The following is a 19,401-nucleotide window of genomic DNA, read 5'->3' on the forward strand; positions in this document are numbered from 1 at the left end:
GAGACAGCGGTCAGTCATTACCCTAATCAAACAGAGATGACATAGAGCTGCTGCTAGCTGGGGGATTGTTGAGCTGTCATGGGAAAGGGGGAGAGGGGGGTGTTGGGGGTAAGGGGTGTGGGGGGAGGGGTAGCTCCATTTGTTTCCATGTTGGCCGTGGCCCATTTGAGTTAAGACCCATTGTTGCTGTCCTAAATAAATTGAGCAAGAAATATTCTCAGAGACACAGACCCATATTCACACGCATTATCAATGAGAGATTTCACAGTGTGGATATAAATTGTTCTAGAAGAGAATGGATGAAGGGCTTCCTAACCTTCCTACCCTTGTTTTCTTGACTGTCTTACAACACCGAGTAAATAAATGAAGGTTCCTCTAGATGCATTGTCTGTTTTTCTTTTCTCTCTCAGACAAACTTGACCCCTAACCAGCATGTGTTCTCTTCTTGCAGCGAGGAAAGGGGTTTGCTAGCTCCTTTCGCGTGGACATACCAGAGACCGTATGACTTTGCACAATCAGTCAAAACAACAAAAACTAAAAAGAGCATCAAGTTCCAGACTCCATCTCCTTAACTGTTCCACGTCTGACTGACATTCCCCCTACGTAACATGGAACTCTGTGGACAACATTCCCTCCGGAATTCTCTTGGAACACTGCCGGCCTTGGAAACTACTACCTTTTGGACTCTGGAGGGGTTGGAAGTGGTGGGGACAGACAGAGAGACAGGGTTAGGAGACGGACAGACAGACGGCTCTGCACGAGGACCCCACCGCTCTCAGCAGGACTGAGACAGAGTTGAAAACACAACTAATAGAGGGGGAGAACGAGGGAGGAGGAGGAAGAGGAGAAGGATGAGGATCCCTCCTCTCCAATCTATGTGTGCCTGTTTACAGCACTAATGTACATCTTTAACAAATAAAATAAAACAAAATAAAAAAAGAACAACAAAAAAAATTACAAAAATGAAAAACCAATTGGAAAAGGAACATCGACGTCACTGAGCCCTTTAGATGTTTATACTCACAGCAGAAGCCAGTTGTACAGGAGATCTTTGTGCATTTTAAATGCAATACCACTGTTTTAGACTTGACTGTTTTTCTATTCAGTTTGTGTGGTCAGGTGTCTTCTCCTCGGATCTAAAGTACTTCAACTTTATAAGGAAAGATTGTGGGCTGGATTATGAATTTTCAAGTTCCGTTTGTTTTCTATCTTTTTTTCCCATCACATAGTGGATCTGAACAGTGATGGGCTTCACCTTTGAATTCTGAGCTGTTTAGTAGTTTATATCATGTGAGAAGTGTTTAATGTACTCTTTTGAAAAGCTTCAAAATGCATATAAATCTATATATAAATCTATCAATATATACTTTTTCTGAAGGTGTGCTATCCATTTGGTGGGTTTCCTATTCTGTGTAGACAGAGGTTCATAAGCTGCTTAAAGTGCTGTAGAAGGCTTGGGACGATCGTACAGGTTGGGGGTGTTCTTTACCATGAAAACACAACAGCCTTGTCTGCCGCGTGATCGTTTTCATCCGGTTCTTTTTTTTTTTTTTGGATATTGAAAGTTGAAACTCATGTCTATAAATAAAAAGGTGGTAATAATTTAGATTGAATTCCATGGTAATTCTGTGTTATTGTAACCAAAAATAAGGGTCAATTAAAAAGAACAAAACAAAAAGTGGCCATATAATGAAAGGTGTTGTGCACTTGCAGTGCAAAATCAAATATGCGCACATACACACACTCACATACACATGCACACACATACACACGCTCACATGCACAGACTCTCACACACACCATTATGCCAACAATAAATCAAAAAATGAGAAATGTACGGTTTGTCTCATGTTGTTTGATTTTCTATAACTTGGGCAGGTTCACATCCAATCACAGCGAAGGGAAGGTCTGATATCCTGACCTCAAGTCCCAATGTATATTTATAGTATGTCAGAGTCGTTAGATCATTTCAATTCATATTTTACTCTGTAAAGTGTCACCGGTTTTATAGGACATGGTGAGGTTGTTTTCACATTCTCTATTACTCTTGATTTTACATACACCCCTTGTGATTCTTTCCACCTAGTGACAGATACACGGTAAGGACATGTTCTTTATCGAGGGAGGCTTTTTGACAGCGTCTGAATGGAGGAAGGATACACAGAACGACTCCAGGCACAGTTGGGTTATAGAATACATGCTGCGGTTCTGGAAGATTACAGGTCTCAATTGGACACCCACCTTCATCGGCTTTCTATGGAGTTCCCCATTTTGACAACCGCTAAAGAGAAATCATAGAAAATCTATGTTTATATGTGAGTGGTGAGAAATGCCTATATAGGCCATACAATGATGGCATATGTTAGTTAACACACTGTGGCCACATGCTTCTTTCAGTCGTTTGTCAGTCTGGTGCGTTTCCTCGCTTAAACCTAAACTCAAAAAATGACATGTTTTTTTTAATCTATTTTTTTCCACACAGAACAAGTGTTTATGATTAAACTTCTGTCTTCAATTATACAGTACATGTGTAATCTTCCTGAAGTGGCAGTAACGGCACATAAACAAGGTGGGATAAGATATTAGCTACAGATGGTGACTAACCAATAGCAGAGTCTAAATGAGAGACATAATTACATGTAATCCTTTATAATCTCACATGTTTGAATATTCATTGATGTTTTTCCACCAGAGATGTGTTCAAATCTGATAAACAGGAGGTATTAAAACCTATATTAATCTTTGGCTCACAGTCTACATCAAAAACATAACATGTACAACATCTTTACTGAGTTCATATTTATTACATTTTTAGGTAACAATTGGAAATCTACATGTAGAATAAATATAAATAAAATGAGTTGAAATCTGCCTCTTGACTATCCTTTATTCCAGCATAATGAGGGCCGAACTATCAGCTCTGTTCTGCTTAGATTTAGAAGGAGACTTTGATGAACATATGCGGTATAATCATGTCTCCTTTCTTCCTAAATGGAACCCATTATATTTGACCTCAGTCACTCAGGTTAATCTCTTTCATATTCCAAAAGTTTTAATTTCCGCATGTATTTATGAACACAAGGTTCCAAATGAAAAAAGCATTAGAGTATAATGAAATATAATTTAAGAACAAAAATAAATGACTTACAATTCCCAAAACAAGACAGAAGACTTAGAAAGGGAGAGAGGGAGAGAGAAACAGAGACAGAGAGAGGTAGAAACAGAGAGAGAGAGAGAACGAGAGAGAGAGGGCAAAGTGAGAGAGAGAGGCTGAGAGACAGAGAGAGAGAGAACAAGAGAGAGAGAGGGCAAAGTGAGAGAGAGAGGCTGAGAGACAGAGAGAGAGAGAACAAGAGAGAGAGAGGGCAAAGTGAGAGAGAGAGGCTGAGAGACAGAGAGAGAGAAGGAGACTGACATGCTTTATATATTCTTGGGTGCATTCGTTATTAACCGAAAGTGAGTTTCAAAGTCACTCATTGCACAAAGGCAGAGAGGATTAGGGAGTGCTAACTTCTATGTTGGAGTGCTCCACTTTTCACACACGGACACCAAAGGACTTAACACAATGGCTAGCTCTCAAACCCCCCATTCATCAATGCTGGAGAAATAAAATAAACGTATTAGCAAATGATGTGACTTTGAACAGATGCTTAACATGCTAACTGAAGGTTGATTAGGGATGTTCTGGGGGGTTTCAAGTGTTTCTTTTTTCGTCAGAGTTACCATGATGTAGTGTAGTCTACCAAGAGCAAATACCACCAACTGTGGTTGAGTTGTATTAAAGGGACTTGAATTGAAGTTTCTTCCGTCATATTGATTGAGGACATTAGTAGAAACACACCAAGACAAAACTTTTCCTCCTCAGGAGACTGAAAAGATTTGGCATGGGTCCCCAGATCCTCAAAATGTTCTACAGCTGCACCATCAAGAGCATCCTGACTGGTTGCATCACCGCCTGGTATTTCAACTGCTCTGCATCTGACCGTAAAGCGCTACAGAGGATAGTGCATATGGCCCAGTACATCACTGTGGCCAAGCTTCCTGCCATCCAGGACCTATATAATAGGTGGTGTCAGAGGAAAGTCCATAAAATTGTCAAAGACTCCACCGGTACCCCCTGTATATAGCCTCATTATTGTTATTTTATTGTGTTACTTTTTATAATTTTTTACTTTAGTTTATTTGGTAAATATTTTCTAAACTCTTCGTGAACTGCACTGTTGGTTAAGGGCGTGTAAGTAAGCATTTCACGGTAAGGTCTACACTTGTTGTATTCGGCGCGTGTGACAAATAAAGTTTGATTTGATTTGATTTGAGTACAGAAAACATTGTTTCTAAAGGGTTCTTCCGTTGTCCCCATAGGATAACCTATTTTGGTTCCAGGTGTAATTCTTGTGGGTTCCAGGTAGAACCCTCTGTGGAAAGGGTTCTACATGGAACCCAACAGAGTTCTACCTGGAACCAAAAAGGGATATTCAAAGGGTTCTTCTATTGGGACAGCCGTATAACCCTTTTTAGGGTCTAGAGAGCACCTTTTTTTCCTAGAGTGTAGTTACGGAACAACTTTTATTGAGATGCAATACTTTTACTTTGCAAGAACAGTTATGCTAATATACATTTACCTTCAACTGTGAAAGGGAGTTTTTTTTCTCTATGATCACAAGCTATTGAAGGTAGTAACAGCTTGATCCCAACAGATAGCCCCACAGAACAGAACACATGTTCAGTGTCTTTCTTCTTTCTCCCCCTTCTGTCAACCTCTCCCCTCCTTCCTCTTCCTCCTCTAACACCTCCTAGTCTAATATCACTCCATTTGTCTCTTCTTAGAAGTGGCGTCTTTTGCGGCAGGCATTTTTCTCCCCTCTCCTGCCCCTCTGGAATCCAGAGACAGAGGTTGAGCATAGCAGGAGACGACGGACAAGAAGAAAGGAGGAGGAACAGAAGGGGAGGGTGTTGGTCTTTCTCTCTCTCGTTCTCTGGAAAGGTGTTGTACGTCTGCTCACAAACTCAATGTGCTTCCCTCCACTGGGAGATGTTGTTGAAGGCCCCGGCTCTTCTGAAGCAACGGCGAGATAGCACCCTGTCTTCTGTCAGGAGAGCCGGGGTGAGAGGGGGGATGCAGAGTGTGAGGAGGTGGAGTGGGTGTGTGGGGGTTGGGGGACTTTAGGGACCTGTCGGGGCATTGGGCAGGGTCATGGGGGACTGATGAGGTGCTGAGACAGGAATAAAAGGAGAAGGATTGGAATGCAACGGCAGGGAGTAGTGTGGAGGCCATAATTCCCAGGTGTGGTGGTGTGGTGAAAATCCTGCAGGGGATAAAAGTATGAAATAACACACTGTTGAACAGAGAGGCCTACCGTTCATATTTGTTCACATTCTACAATTGAATTCATTTGAAATTAACCCTATTTTCTTTCTATTTTTTCATATACCCCCTGATATAAACTAAACTTACACAGCCTACTACATTCTGCTTTCTCACTCACAACAAACAGCAGGACAATGAAATGCTCGGCCCACAGGTACATCCATACAGTTGACACACACACACACACACACACACACACACACACACACACACACACACACACACACACACACACACACACACACACACACACACACACACACACACACACACACACACACACACACACACGGATAGCTATCAGCCTAGGTTCTATCCTGACCAGGGAACAGCTTCCTGCTGTGTGGATCAACAGACCATTACCCCCATCACTAACCCCTTTCCAGGCCTCCCTTATCCCCCTTGACCCCTCTCTGCCTCAGCTACCCCTGCCCTGGCTCCATCTGGGGTGTCCTGGTGCTGGGGAGAGACACCAGGGATAGGGACTGGTTAAAGTCAATCCCCTTACTGAAGAGACAAACCAAAAACACAGATCAATGTTGAAATGTGTGTCATCGTCTCATTGTCTCCTACCCCGCCCCTCCTATCCATCTGTCTGTACATCATCACCAAGTCTGAGACAGAGAGAGAGAGAGAGAGAGAGAGAGAGAGAGAGAGAGAGAGAGAGAGAGAGACAGAGAGAAATAGACTGTTAAGGACATGGTTCATCAACATGACAGGGGGAGAGTGGATGAGACGAGGAGGGAGAGCGAAAAAAGGAAAAGAAAACAAACAGGCTGATTCCTTGGTGAAATATTGAATACTAGCCTGAGGGAACTATTGTGGTTTTGCAAGTCTGATTTTCAGTTTCCACTCCTACTTATTTTATGTCCTCTGGACAATGATTCCAATTTGAAGTGCAAAAGGAAGGAAATAAAGGATAATGCAATTATATAAGTTGGATATGGTTTAAGTAAATTGATAAAAGTTATGGACTGTAGTACTTACTTTCACTCTCGGGGTAGTTATTTTACGATGTTGTTCTCTGAATGTACTTTAACTGGTATGTTAGGGATCCCGAGTGACGCAGCGGTCTGAGGCACTGCATCTCAGTGCTAGAGGTGTCACTACAGACCCTGGTTTGATTCCAGGCTGTATCACAACCTTCCGTGATTGAAAGTCCCATAGGGCGGGGCACAATTGGCCCATCGTCATTAGAGTTTGGTCGGGGTAGGCCGTCATTGTAAATAAGAATTTGTTCTTAACTGACTTGCCTAGTTAAATAAAGGTTAAATAAAAATTACATAAATAAATGAAGTTAAACAACACATCTTACAAGCAAATGTTGTTGCCTGCAACTGAATTGCTTCTTGATTGCTCCGTGAAACACCCCCCAACTAACAAGAAAGTAATCTGCAACTTGGTTGCATCCAGTTGAAACTTTTCAACTTTGTGCAACTAGTTGCAAGCAGCAGCCAATCAAAACAAAATGCTTTTGTGTCATGATCCATTGGAAGGTTCAGAACTCCAGCCCAGTTGTCATGTCAAAGACACAGCTGTCAGTGCTGCAGAACCATGATGAAGGTGGACAGAAGAAACATGACCAATACTGGCATCAGGGCTAGTAAAGGTTTGTGTACATGGTTTGGAAGTCAATGAAGACCATTTTTAAGTAAACCTAGACCTCCCTCTGACCAGTTTCAACTAAAATTGTTCAACATGAGCTGCACTCTCTAGCAAGCTTGTTGCTAGCTTGGTTAGCTCGTTGCTAGCTATCTAGCTAACCTGATCAAACAGTGCTGGCAATTTCATGTAGTCTAGCTAGCTAAATTGTACAGCCAGCATTTTGTCTAAATCAATCCTCATACAATAGCAATACGGTTGGATAAACAAATAATTTGTGAAATAACGATGGAATGCAGCAGATGACTTGGGGTGAGTTTAGAATTCTCAAACAATATGACAGAAGCAGCTTCAATTTGATTGGCTGTTGCATGCAATTTTAATTGTGTTTGAATTGCTTCAAATAACAGCAAAGTTGCTTGAGATGACGTCACTTGCAACCTTCAACTGCAACTAAAATTGTATGAAAGTGGCTCCGTGTAACTCCAGCCTTAGATTCTAAGTGAAATGATCTAAGTCAATCTCCAGCTAGAGTATTAGCCATACTGTATAGTCATAAACAGTATGACACATATCCTACAGGGTTCAACTGCAATACTGTTAACAAAGCTGAAGTATAAAGTGTATGTTATAAAGTATCTCTGTGTAGAGTATGGTATTTCTTTGTAAAGTATGATAAGTTCACTTGATACTTTCCATACGTGACAGAGCGCTCCTAGCATGCTTCACCTCTCCACAAGGTTCCACACCTCTCTATTTCCCTCTCTTCAATGGGGTCGACATGACCTTCCTAATGCTCTCTGTTTCTCTCAACTCAGTCTGAAAGTGTTTCGCTCTTTTCTTCTCTCTCATCTCTCTTCTCTGACAAAACTGAATAGTGCACTTACTGTAGATCCGTAGCCTGATTTCCAGATATGTGGAACCAGTCCAATTCGTGCTGTAGGATGTTCAGACAAGCTCTGGATCCCCTGGCGAGCCCACTTTAACTAGCTGAAGTAGACTTGAAGTAGACAGACTGTTGGTCTTTATCAAAGGTCTGAATAGAGTATAATATTTCAACACCTTAAAACTCCAAACCAGTCATTTACATACCTTCCTCCCCTATTGTGTGTGTGTGTGTGTGTGTGTGTGTGTGTGTGTGTGTGTGTGTGTGTGTGTGTGTGTGTGTGTGTGTGTGTGTGTGTGTGTGTGTGTGTGTGTGTGTGTGTGTGTGTGTGTGTGTGTGTGCAGAAATTGCATCTCACTGCTAATGAGTGGGTAATTAGACACACAGATACACACACTTCACTCCTCAGGACTGACCGCCATATGTTCCAACAGTTGGCAGTTGCCAGGAACAGATTTTAAGGAGGAAGGACGGGAAATTATGAAGTTCAGACCGCAAATAAACCAGGAAGAAAACCAGCCTTCACCAGCACAGTGATGCCACTCACTCTGCTAACTCTAGATTGTATATTAACATGTCGACTCTCAATGTTATTTGTATTATAATCTCTCAAATGAAATTCATAACAGCTTACTGACAGTATTTACTTCATCATCTTTGTCCCCATTGGGAATTGGGACGTACGGCCCAATTTATAACAGCTACCCATTTAAACTTGCTACCACTATTTTTCCCCGTGTAACATGATCCATCCCATCAACACATGGACAATGACAGGTGAGAACGAAGAACACAAAGAATGCAGAGGTCTGGGGACGACGATTAGCGTGGTCTAGTTCACGCCTAGCAGACAGGGAATCGACACCTAGACAACAGATTTATATAGATGTTCTCAACACAACTAGGTTAGAAAAACGAATCGTTCATCAACAATCCTTTGCCACGGGACGAAGCTGGTCTTTGACAAGATCTCAATGGTTCAGCAGGAGATTTGGTCCTGGTGATTTGGTCCTGGAGATTTGGTTCTGGAGATTTGGTCCAAGAGATTTGGTTCTGGAGATTTGGTTCTGGAGATTTGGTCCAGGAGATTTAGTTCGGGAGATTTGGTACAAGAGATTTGGTTCTGGAGATTTGGTCCAGGAGATTTGGTCCAGGAGATTTGGTTCTGGAGATTTGGTCCTGGAGATTTGGTCCTGGAGATTTGGTCCTGGAGATTTGGTCCAAGAGATTTGGTCCAAGAGATTTGGTCCTGGAGATTTGGTCCTGGAGATTTGGTCCAGGAGACTTGGTCCTGGAGATTTGGTCCTGGAGATTTGGTCCAGGAGATCTGGTCCTGGAGATTTGGTCCAGGAGATTTGGTCCAGGCGATCTGGTCCTGGAGATTTGGTCCAGGAGATCTGGTCCTAGAGATTTGGTCCAGGAGATTTGGTCCAGGAGATCTGGTCCTGGAGATTTGGTCTAGGAGATTTGGTCCAGGAGATTTGGTCCTAGAGATTTGGTCCAGGAGATTTGGTCCAGGAGATCTGGTCGTGGAGATTTGGTCCTGGAGATCTGGTCCTGGAGATTTGGTCCTGGAGATTTGTTCCAGGAGATCTGGTCCTGAAGATTTGGTCCTGGAGATTTGGTATTCGAATGGTAAAAAAAACATGTCTTGACTTGAACGGATAACCAGGCAGGACCATTTGGAGGGTCGTCCGACACACTACCCACACACACACACACGCACACATGCGCGCACGCACGCACACACACGCACACACACTAACAAACAAACATACGCTATCAGAGCCATCTGTTCCTAAACAGGATCTAAAGACGGTGGAGCTCAACAAACAACCAACACACCAGGGGGCCTGTTAAGGGGCCGTGAGGGGGGCTGGGTTCAGTCAGGGAGCCTATTAGAGGGCCTGTTAAGGGGCCGTGAGGGGGGCTGGGTTCAGTCAGGGAGCCTGTTAGAGGGCCTGTTAAGGGGCTGTGAGGGGGGCTTGGTTCAGTCAGGGAGCCTGTTAGAGGGCCTGTTAAGGGGCCATGAGGGGGGCTGGGTTCAGTCAGGGAGCCTATTAGAGGGCCTGTTAAGGGGCCATGAGGGGGGCTGGGTTCAGTCAGGGAGCCTGTTAGAGGGCCTGTTAAGGGGCTGTGAGGGGGGCTTGGTTCAGTCAGGGAGCCTGTTAGAGGGCCTGTTAAGGGGCTGTGAGGGGGGCTTGGTTCAGTCAGGGAGCCTGTTAGAGGGCCTGTTAAGGGGCCGTGAGGGGGGCTGGGTTCAGTCAGGGAGCCTGTTAGAGGGCCTGTTAAGGGGCCGTGAGGGGGGCTGGGTTCAGTCAGGGAGCCTGTTAGAGGGCCTGTTAAGGGGCCGTGAGGGGGGCAGGGTTTAGTCAGGGAGCCTGTTAGAGGGCCTGTTAAGGGCACTGTGAGTGGGGCTGGGTTCAGACAGGGGTGCTGGGGAGGGGGGGATGGAGGGCAAACCACCATTTGCTGCAAATTGCTGAACAGGCTGCAATCAATATGTAATTTCTTGTGTGAACACACACACACGATTATGCAACAAAAACAACGTTCATTAAGAGATATTAACATTTGATGATACGACCTCTGTTAGTTATTTAATAGATCTGATACAGCATTTTTAATTCCCAGATGACAATGAGGTCAATGTAAGGTCAAAGTCACAATAACATACAACATTGATTGAGATAGATTCACCTAGAGATAATCGGTCCATCAACAGCTGTGTGGTGACACTTAACATAGTGTACGTGTTGCACCCACTGTTCTGGCCATCTCTGTGGAAAGCATGGTTCTCTAAGGCCCTCAAGAACGATCAATTTTATCGTCCGCCCCGTCTCCTGCTCCTCGCCATGTGCACCCTGATCATTAGCCAAAGAGATTTGTAGAACACTTTCAGTTGCTTCGGGGGAATTCATATCGACATCTTCCTCTGTCCGCCACACGGTGAACTCTCAATAGATAATAACATTCATCACCAGCCTCCATCCCCTCTCTGTACTGGGTGATATTTAATATATCCTATAATGTTACCATATTTACTAAACCACTGCCAGGCTTGTCTGCTTCTGAATATTGATATTAATAGGGAGTCGGTGATGTGAAGTCTTTTTCATTTTTCACAACTTTTCTTACGTGATCAATTGTTGTGAACAAATAATTTTCCATAAACCTGTTCAATAACAATATAATTTAACATGAACCCAAACTTCAGCCAACTCATGTGGACTTAGGCCTAACTCTTTTGTCGGGAAGACACAATGCACTAGGGTCTAATACAGAAAGTATGTGATAATTCCAGCCAGCGATAACAGATCAGGACACAGCAGCAACAGCTACGCTAGCAGAGTCGAATCCTGATGAAAATACATCCGAGATAAGGCGAGATGGGACTGACTCTGGCCTGTCCCTTTGGACCCAGCAGTGGACACTCTGAGTGGACAGACAGGCCTTCTCCTTTATACAGCCCTTCCAATCAGGTACTGGTGACATATAGATTGGAGATACAGATTGAGTAGAGGAAATGGGTTTGATAGGCTAATCATATTATACACTATATTTCTTCAGAATCTCGTAGATTTCTAAGGTGCGTTTGGACTGATAACACACAGCTGGCGATGTCTCTAGGCCTATTCAGTAATAGGACAATTTTAGTCATTTATTCAGACATTCTTAACCAGAGCAATTTACAGTAGTGAGTGCATACATTTTCCTACTTTTTTGGGGTTCTGGTCCTCCGTGGGAATCAAACCCACAACCCTGGCTTTGGCAAGCACCGTGCTCTATCAACTGAGCCACATGGGACTAAGACCTTCAAAACTTGTCATATCAAAGTTATGATTCCCATGCACGACTGGGAACAACATCTATTGACATGAAGTTATGTGTTCGCTAGCAAAGCAGAGAACACACAGGTGTGCCCATACCTGAGCCCAGGTGAAGCAGGTTATGGTGAGCTCAAGACAGACACCACGACTCAGCAACATGAAAGAGCTTCATTTAAACCAAACAAGGCTAAGTCGATGACAGGTATTCTGGTAGCGTCTGAACACAGATGAAATAGAGATCCTGGTAGGGAGCCCGAGAAGAGAGACCCTCCGAGACAAATTGCTACAACTTTGATCTTAATTTGGTTGATGGTTACTAAACAACTCCACTTGAGGAAATCAAAGCCCTCTCCGTTATTATTGATTCAGATCTCTCCATTGATATTAATCTACAAAATATGGCTGCTGTCAGACTCCACTAAAAGATAATAATTTGCCAAAATAGTTGCTTTCTCACCATAACAGAATTCATTCATTTGTTTATCTTGTTTTTCTCAAAGATGTTTTGTCATTCCTCTAAAGTCTAATTATTTTTTAATACAATGATGAATCCACTTATATCAGACAGATGACATCTAGATAACTACATAATAGATTATGTATGTACTCCTTTGATCAGAAGAGGACAAGTCCCATAAAAGTAGAGCAAGAATGCTTTCAACTCTTACATTTATTTTCATCTGCAGCCATACTGTAAAAGTCCAATACTACCAAAACCACCAACAGCAACAAAAACAACACACACACACACACACACACACACACACACACACACACACACACACACACACACACACACACACACACACACACACACACACACACACACACCTCACAAACCTCTTCACATACACCCTGAAATTTTTTAGATTAATTCACTCGAGAGGAAACCATTATGGAAAGAACAATTGGAGTGTCTATCCCCCTGGAGTACACCATCCGTCACTGTCTGATAGCCTTATTACGACTCAACTATATAGTAGACCCTAATTCCACACCAGAATAGAAAACCAGTATTACTTCCTTTTTACATTATACAACACACACACACACACACACACACACACACACACACACACACACACACACACACACACACACACACACACACACACACACACACACACACACACACACACACACACACACACACACACACACACACACACACACACACACACACACACACACACCATCAGGCAGACAGATAGGGTAGTACGCACATGCACAAACACACACAACCAACTAGCCCACCACACAAACATGCACGCAGTCACAGCCACAACGATGCTCAAACCTTTGTCCAAGTTCTCATTGGTTTCCCATGAGGCCATGAAGTTGAACAGTAAGTTTATAAGAAACACATGGCACTGTGCTGCTCCTACACTTCAGAGAAACCTGGGCTCTTTGTAATGCGGATGAACATGCACAGATAGACAGCCATTACAGCTTACTCCCCTCGCTAAAGAAGCATAAACAACCTATTCACACCGCATACCGTGCCAAACTGGCAACTGGCACATACACACTTGGCACAGGCAAACGGGCTGCTCTCAAATAAAAGGGAAAAACCGTGATTGGCTGTTCCTGAAAACTGTAGGAGTCGTGGTTAGAGAGAACACAGGATGTAGGTAGCTGAAACTGTTGGGATATCTGAGGTTATTCCCTTTTCCGAGAAGCAGAATGCCCAAAGCAGTTATCATGAATTGATGATGATCTGTGCCCACTTGCAGCTGGTGAGTGCAGTCTGTGGCTTTTCAGGCTAACCCTAAACCCTCTGATTTATAATACATTGCATCCTCATTCCTGAAGACCTTACATTACCTTGTCTGGTCTAAATTCACAGTGTTATATTCAAATTCACTTCCTCTCAGGTAGTGGACAGGGTGCAAGAAATATTATTGATGCTTCCCTTGTTATACTCTCTCTCTCGCTCTCTTGATCGCTCTGTCACGCCCTGACCTTAGCGATCCTTATTATTCTCTATATTTGGTTAGGTCAGAGTGTGACTCGGGTGGGAAAATCTATGTTTTCTATTTCTTTGTTTTTGGCCGAGTGTGGTTCCCAATCAGAGGCAGCTGTCTATCGTTGTCTCTGATTGGGGATCATATATAAGTTGTCATTTTCCTTTTGGGTTTTGTGGGATCTTGTTTTCTGTATAGTTTCTTAGCCTTACAGAACTGTGCACTTTCGTTTTCGCTTTTGTTATTTTGTTTGAGTGTTTTTTGAATAAAAGGAATCACGAACACTTTCCACGATGCGCTTTGGTCTACTATTTCTACCACCAACGAGAGCCGTTACGCTCTCTCCTCTTTCTCTCTCCCGCTTTCCCTCTCTCTCAGAAAAACAGAAGACTCTAAGTGAAATATTAAAGGATTTTCAGTTGTTTATATTTACCTCTACCTACCGTAACTAGTGTCAATACATACCCTGCAGTGTCCCCCAACATATTGTGAAAAACCCCTGAATCATACAGCTGTTCATCTCTTATAGGGATAAATGGCTTGAAACACATGACCTGCTTCACAGGAGCGCCATGTGAATGCAGACTTTAAAAAAAATCAAAATGCGTTTTTTGGCAGAAATGCCTTCTTGAACATGTGAACTTTCATGTGCCTTAATAACACAATTGTATGCCACCTGTAAATACAAATAAAATTGCTGAATTACAAGCCTAGTTGGTTTCGACACGGAAAAAGTCAGCAACCTTCCCGCTAGCCATGATTGGCTAAAATGCACGAGTCGAAAAGAGAACACTCAGAAGGCTGCTGTATAAAACACCTGTCTCTGGATTACATCTTCAAACTAAGGGCAACCATGGCATCTGTGACAGAGAGGGAGAAGCGTCCATCCATGTATATGGATAAGATAGTCTAGCTGGGTACATTTTCAGATATTACACGTTTCAAATTTTGTCAGAAAGTAATTTTCATTTCAAGTTAAAGTGTACTGTTAGCTAGCTAGCTAATGGTAACTGGCTGGCTAGCTAGCTAACGTTATGTGTTTGATCTGTGTAGTAATATTATTTGTTTCTCAGAGCCATTTGCATTGCTAGTTATAGCCTAATGTTAGCTAGCTAACATTGAACCTGGTTGTTAGCTACCTGCAGATTCATACAGTGTAGTAATGTTATGTGTTGGGATTATGGTTCATTGTTTAGCTAGCTAGCTACATGTCTAAAAAAAGACTCCACTATGCAAGTAACTATTTCAGTAGAATGTTTATGATGTCACTGCGACAACTGTTTGATAGACGAAGCTGGTAAATAACTCAACACCCGTTGAATACGGCCGGTGTTAGTAAACGTTGTCAAAAAAGCGTAATTAAATTGTTGCAAACAGCACACTTGCAGTCACCAACGCTCTGGATAACTTAAAATCCGCCTAACCAGCTCTGCTAGGTCGGGGAAAATGGTCAGTGAGCTGTTCTCTCATTTGTGTCTGGAAGAAGCTAGCAACCTAGCCAATGTTAGCCAGTTAGCTTGGGTGCTCGACTGCTGTTGTTAGGTCAGAACACTCAGATCAACCCTACTCCTCGGCCAGGGCATCCAGTGTGTGCTCTGAACGCTCCAAGAGCGAAACGCTCTGAATTTACGAACGGACAATCTGACAACCTCAGAGTTTACGAACACCCAGAGCACACTCTGGCAATTCAGATAAAATTTACGAACACACCCGTAGTGTAAACCAGCCTTTCGTCTTAAAAACTTCTTTGGGATAGGGGGCGCTATTTTCACTTTGGGATAAAATCGTGCCCAATTTAAAAGGCCTCGCACTCTATTCTAGATCGTACAATATGCATATTATTATTACTATTGGATAGAAAACACTCTCAAGTGTCTAAAACCGTTTGAATTATATCTGTGAGTAAAACAGAACTCATTTTGCAGCAAACTTCCATACAGGAAGTGAAAAATCTGAAATCGAGGCTCTGTTCCAGGGCCTTCCTATTCATTTACTTGAAATCTATGGATATACATGCACTTCATACGCCTTCCACTAGATGTCAACAGGCAGTGAGAGGTGAAATGGGGTGTATAGCTTGATCTGAGGTCAAACGAGAGCTCTTGGAATGACATGACCCCAAATTTCCTTTGTTCAGCAAGGCGCGGGAAGGAACCCTGGATTGCGTTCTGAAAAGCTTTCATTATAGACGGCTAATATCTCCGGCTTTGATTTTATTTGATAAATGTGATAATATCATCGTAAAGTATGTTTTTTCAATATAGTTTTATCAGATTATTGAAAGTTTATCGGGAGTTTTGGCTTTTTCCGTTCTCTGCGTTTGGTGATGATGGACAGCTTCGCGCCACTTGGCTAGCTTTGGTTGCTAATTCGACAGGAGAAAAGGACATTCTAAAACCAAACAACGATTGTTCTGGACAAAGGACCCCTTGTCCAAGATTCTGATGGAAGCTCAGTAAAAGTAGGAACCATTTATGATGTTATTTTGTATTTCTGTGGAAAATGTTTAGTACTATTTTACGCCCTCATTGCAGGCTCTGTCTTGCTATAACGTAAGCTGTATGTCGTACTAAAGTTATTTTTATAATTCTAACACGGCGATTGCATTAAGAACTAGTGTATCTTTCATTTGCTATCCAACATGTATTTTTTAGTAAAGTTTATGATGAGTTATTTGGTCAGATTAGGTGAGTGTCAGAAATATATCCGGAGATTCTGGGAAAAAGTTGCTACGTTTTCACAATGTATAACCACGGATTTCAGCTCTAAATATGCACATTTTTGAACAAAGCATAAGTGTATTGTATAACCTGATGTTATAGGACTGTCATCTGATGAAGTTGGTCAAGGTTAGTGAAAAATTATATATCTTTTGCTGTTTTTTTGCGATCGCTAACTTTTGCTGCTGATAAATGGGTTGTGTTTTTGGCTATTGTGGTAAGCTAATATAATGCTATATTGTGTTTTCGCAGTAAAACACTTAAAAAATCTGAAATATTGGCTGGATTCACAAGATGTTTATCTTTCATTTGCTGTACACCTTGTATTTCTCATAAATGTTTTATGGTGAGTATTTAGGTATTTCACGTTGGTCTCTGTAATTGTTCTAGCTGCTTCGGTGATATTTGTGATTGTAGCTGCAATGTAAAACTATGATTTATACTTGAAATATGCAAATTTTTCGAACAAAACATAGATTTATTGTATAACATGTTATAAGACTGTCATCTGATGAAGTTGTTTCTTGGTTAGTGACTAATTCTATCTCTATTTGGGGGTTTTGTGCAAGCTACCTGTGCTGTGAAAGAAATGTCTGTGCTTTTTTGTATTTGGTGGTGAGCTAACATAAATATACATGGTGTTTTCGCTGTAAAACATTAAAAAAATCGGACATGTTGGCTGGATTCACAAGATGTTTATCTTTCATTTGCTGTATTGGACTTGTTAATGTGTGAAAGTTAAATATTTCCCAAAAATATTTTTTGAATTTCGCGCGCTGCCTTTTCAGTGGAATGTGGGGGAGTTTCCGCTAGCGAAACCCAGGGGCTAGACAGGTTAAAGGCTTTGGTTGTTTAGTACATAGCCTCACATGTGAATTCTGTAAGAGATGGGTGGGGCTATAGTGAATGATGCTGAATGGGTGAAGACAAAGAAGAGCTCTCCAATAGGTACCAAACAATCAACGGCCATTTTCTCAAAAGTGAGGTTACAAGTTGATCAACTTTCAAAGCAGAACTACTTTCCCATGGTTCCTCAACTGTCAAACGTTTCATACGTTGGTAGTGTCCTAAAGTTGAGCTGTGTCCATTTCCCACGGCATTTATCCCATATCCATAAAAATATATGCAGTCTTGATTCCCAGTATCACGACTCAGGATATGACCCAGATGCAGACACAGGAGGTGGATGGTTCGGTTCTCAGAATATTTAATATAACAAAGGGACAGGCAAAAAGGCAGGTCAAGGGCAGGCAGAGGTTCGTAATCCAAGGCAGAGTCAAAAAGGGACAGAACGGCAGGCAGACTCAGGGTCAGGGCAGGCAGAAAGGTCGAAACCGGGAAGACTAGAAAACAAGAACTTGAGAACTGGTAACACACGGAAAACACGCTAGAACGACTTGACGAGACAAGACCTTGTTACTTAATTATAGGTAACAAAGTGAAGCTAGTCTTGTTCTCCATCCTGCAATTTGTGCATCCATCCAACTATTTAGCATTTTCTCCCTGTTTTGACTGTTCCCGCCACATTCAAATTTGCTTCTCGTTTTGACTCAATTCCTGAGATCTCACGTGAATAGACGGGTTAGCTGACAACGTCACAAAAGCGACATTCATGCTTCCATGGGGCAGAATTCAGCATGGTGTTGTGATTCTGAATGGCCAGATTGTTAGCAGGAATGTCAAGAAACTTCCATGTGGGGAATCGTAAGTGGCTCATTTCAGCTAGTTTAATATTGTTTTTGATACCATGTCTTGTTTTGAGTTGCTGTAACTGATTACATGGCATTGCTAATATGGCAAAAAAATTGCTAGCTAGCTAACCAAAAACTCTTACGATGTGTTTGAGAGACTACATGTGCTCATTGTGCAAATGTATTTACATTTTCAATGAACATTGGAGATTAAATATAGTTACGCACGCCTCAGTTTTGTTGCTAAACATTCGTCTATACAGTCAGGCCTGGAGGCAACAGCAAGCACATTTGAAAGTGCCAAATTTGTCCCCCCAAAAAGTTCAGCAACATAGCAAATTAGCAACGCTAAATACATTAAACGAAATAGAGTCCAGGATGGAGAAGAAGACATATAGAGCTGGCTTAGGAGGAATAAATATAGCTACTTGAGGACACGTCTGACAAAGTTTGTTTCAAGGGTGAAATACACCTATCCATTCCCCTAGTAATAGAAGTCGAGCCATGCATCTCCACTCCCTGCTGTGGTCAGAACACATCATGTTCCAAGTTGTTCCAAATATCCTACCAAGGTAACTATTACTCCCTATAAAACATTCATAGGCTGATCATTAATTCAACCTCCAGGCTAGAGCAGTCTTGTTTTGAGAGGCTCTTGAAGTTTCTCTCTCTGGTGGATTTGATGAAATAGACATAGATTGGGGTGAAAGAGTGTGTGTGTGTGTGTGTGTGTGTGTGTGTGTGTGTGTGTGTGTGTGTGTGTGTGTGTGTGTGTGTGTGTGTGTGTGTGTGTGTGTGTGTGTGTGTGTGTGTGTGTGTGCCCGTGTGTGCCTGTGTGTGGGTGTTTGCAGTATTCACCCCTTTCATCTCTGTATGACCAGTGGCACATACTCACTGCATTCATTCTCATCACCTCAAGAGCTGAAATTGAAATGTACTCTTTATCAACAACAACAAAATACCAAACCACATATGCATTATTGCATTATTTAATTGTACACCAATATTGCATTTTAAAAGCTTGTTATTTTCAATTAAGTGTCCTTTAATATAGACCACATGAACAATTCAATAATTCAGAATTGTATAATGAATAAAGACTTGCCATAGAGCTAAAATTCAGTATTTTGACCATCCGTGCACGCTCTGTGACTTCCAGGAAGTTTTTAACCCACGTAACCGCAAAATTTCTCAAAGTTTTAACCATCGTCGTAAAGCCCTAGTTATTTTGTTGTTTTGATAAAGTCATTTCTGAAGATTATTATTTATTTGATGTGATTAGTGATTCATTTACAACCCTGTTATGTGAACTGAACTCTCACATTAACATGGTGAAACTT

This window comes from Salvelinus namaycush, chromosome 5 (genome assembly GCF_016432855.1).
Source record: "Salvelinus namaycush isolate Seneca chromosome 5, SaNama_1.0, whole genome shotgun sequence".
Classification (NCBI taxonomy): domain Eukaryota; kingdom Metazoa; phylum Chordata; class Actinopteri; order Salmoniformes; family Salmonidae; genus Salvelinus; species Salvelinus namaycush.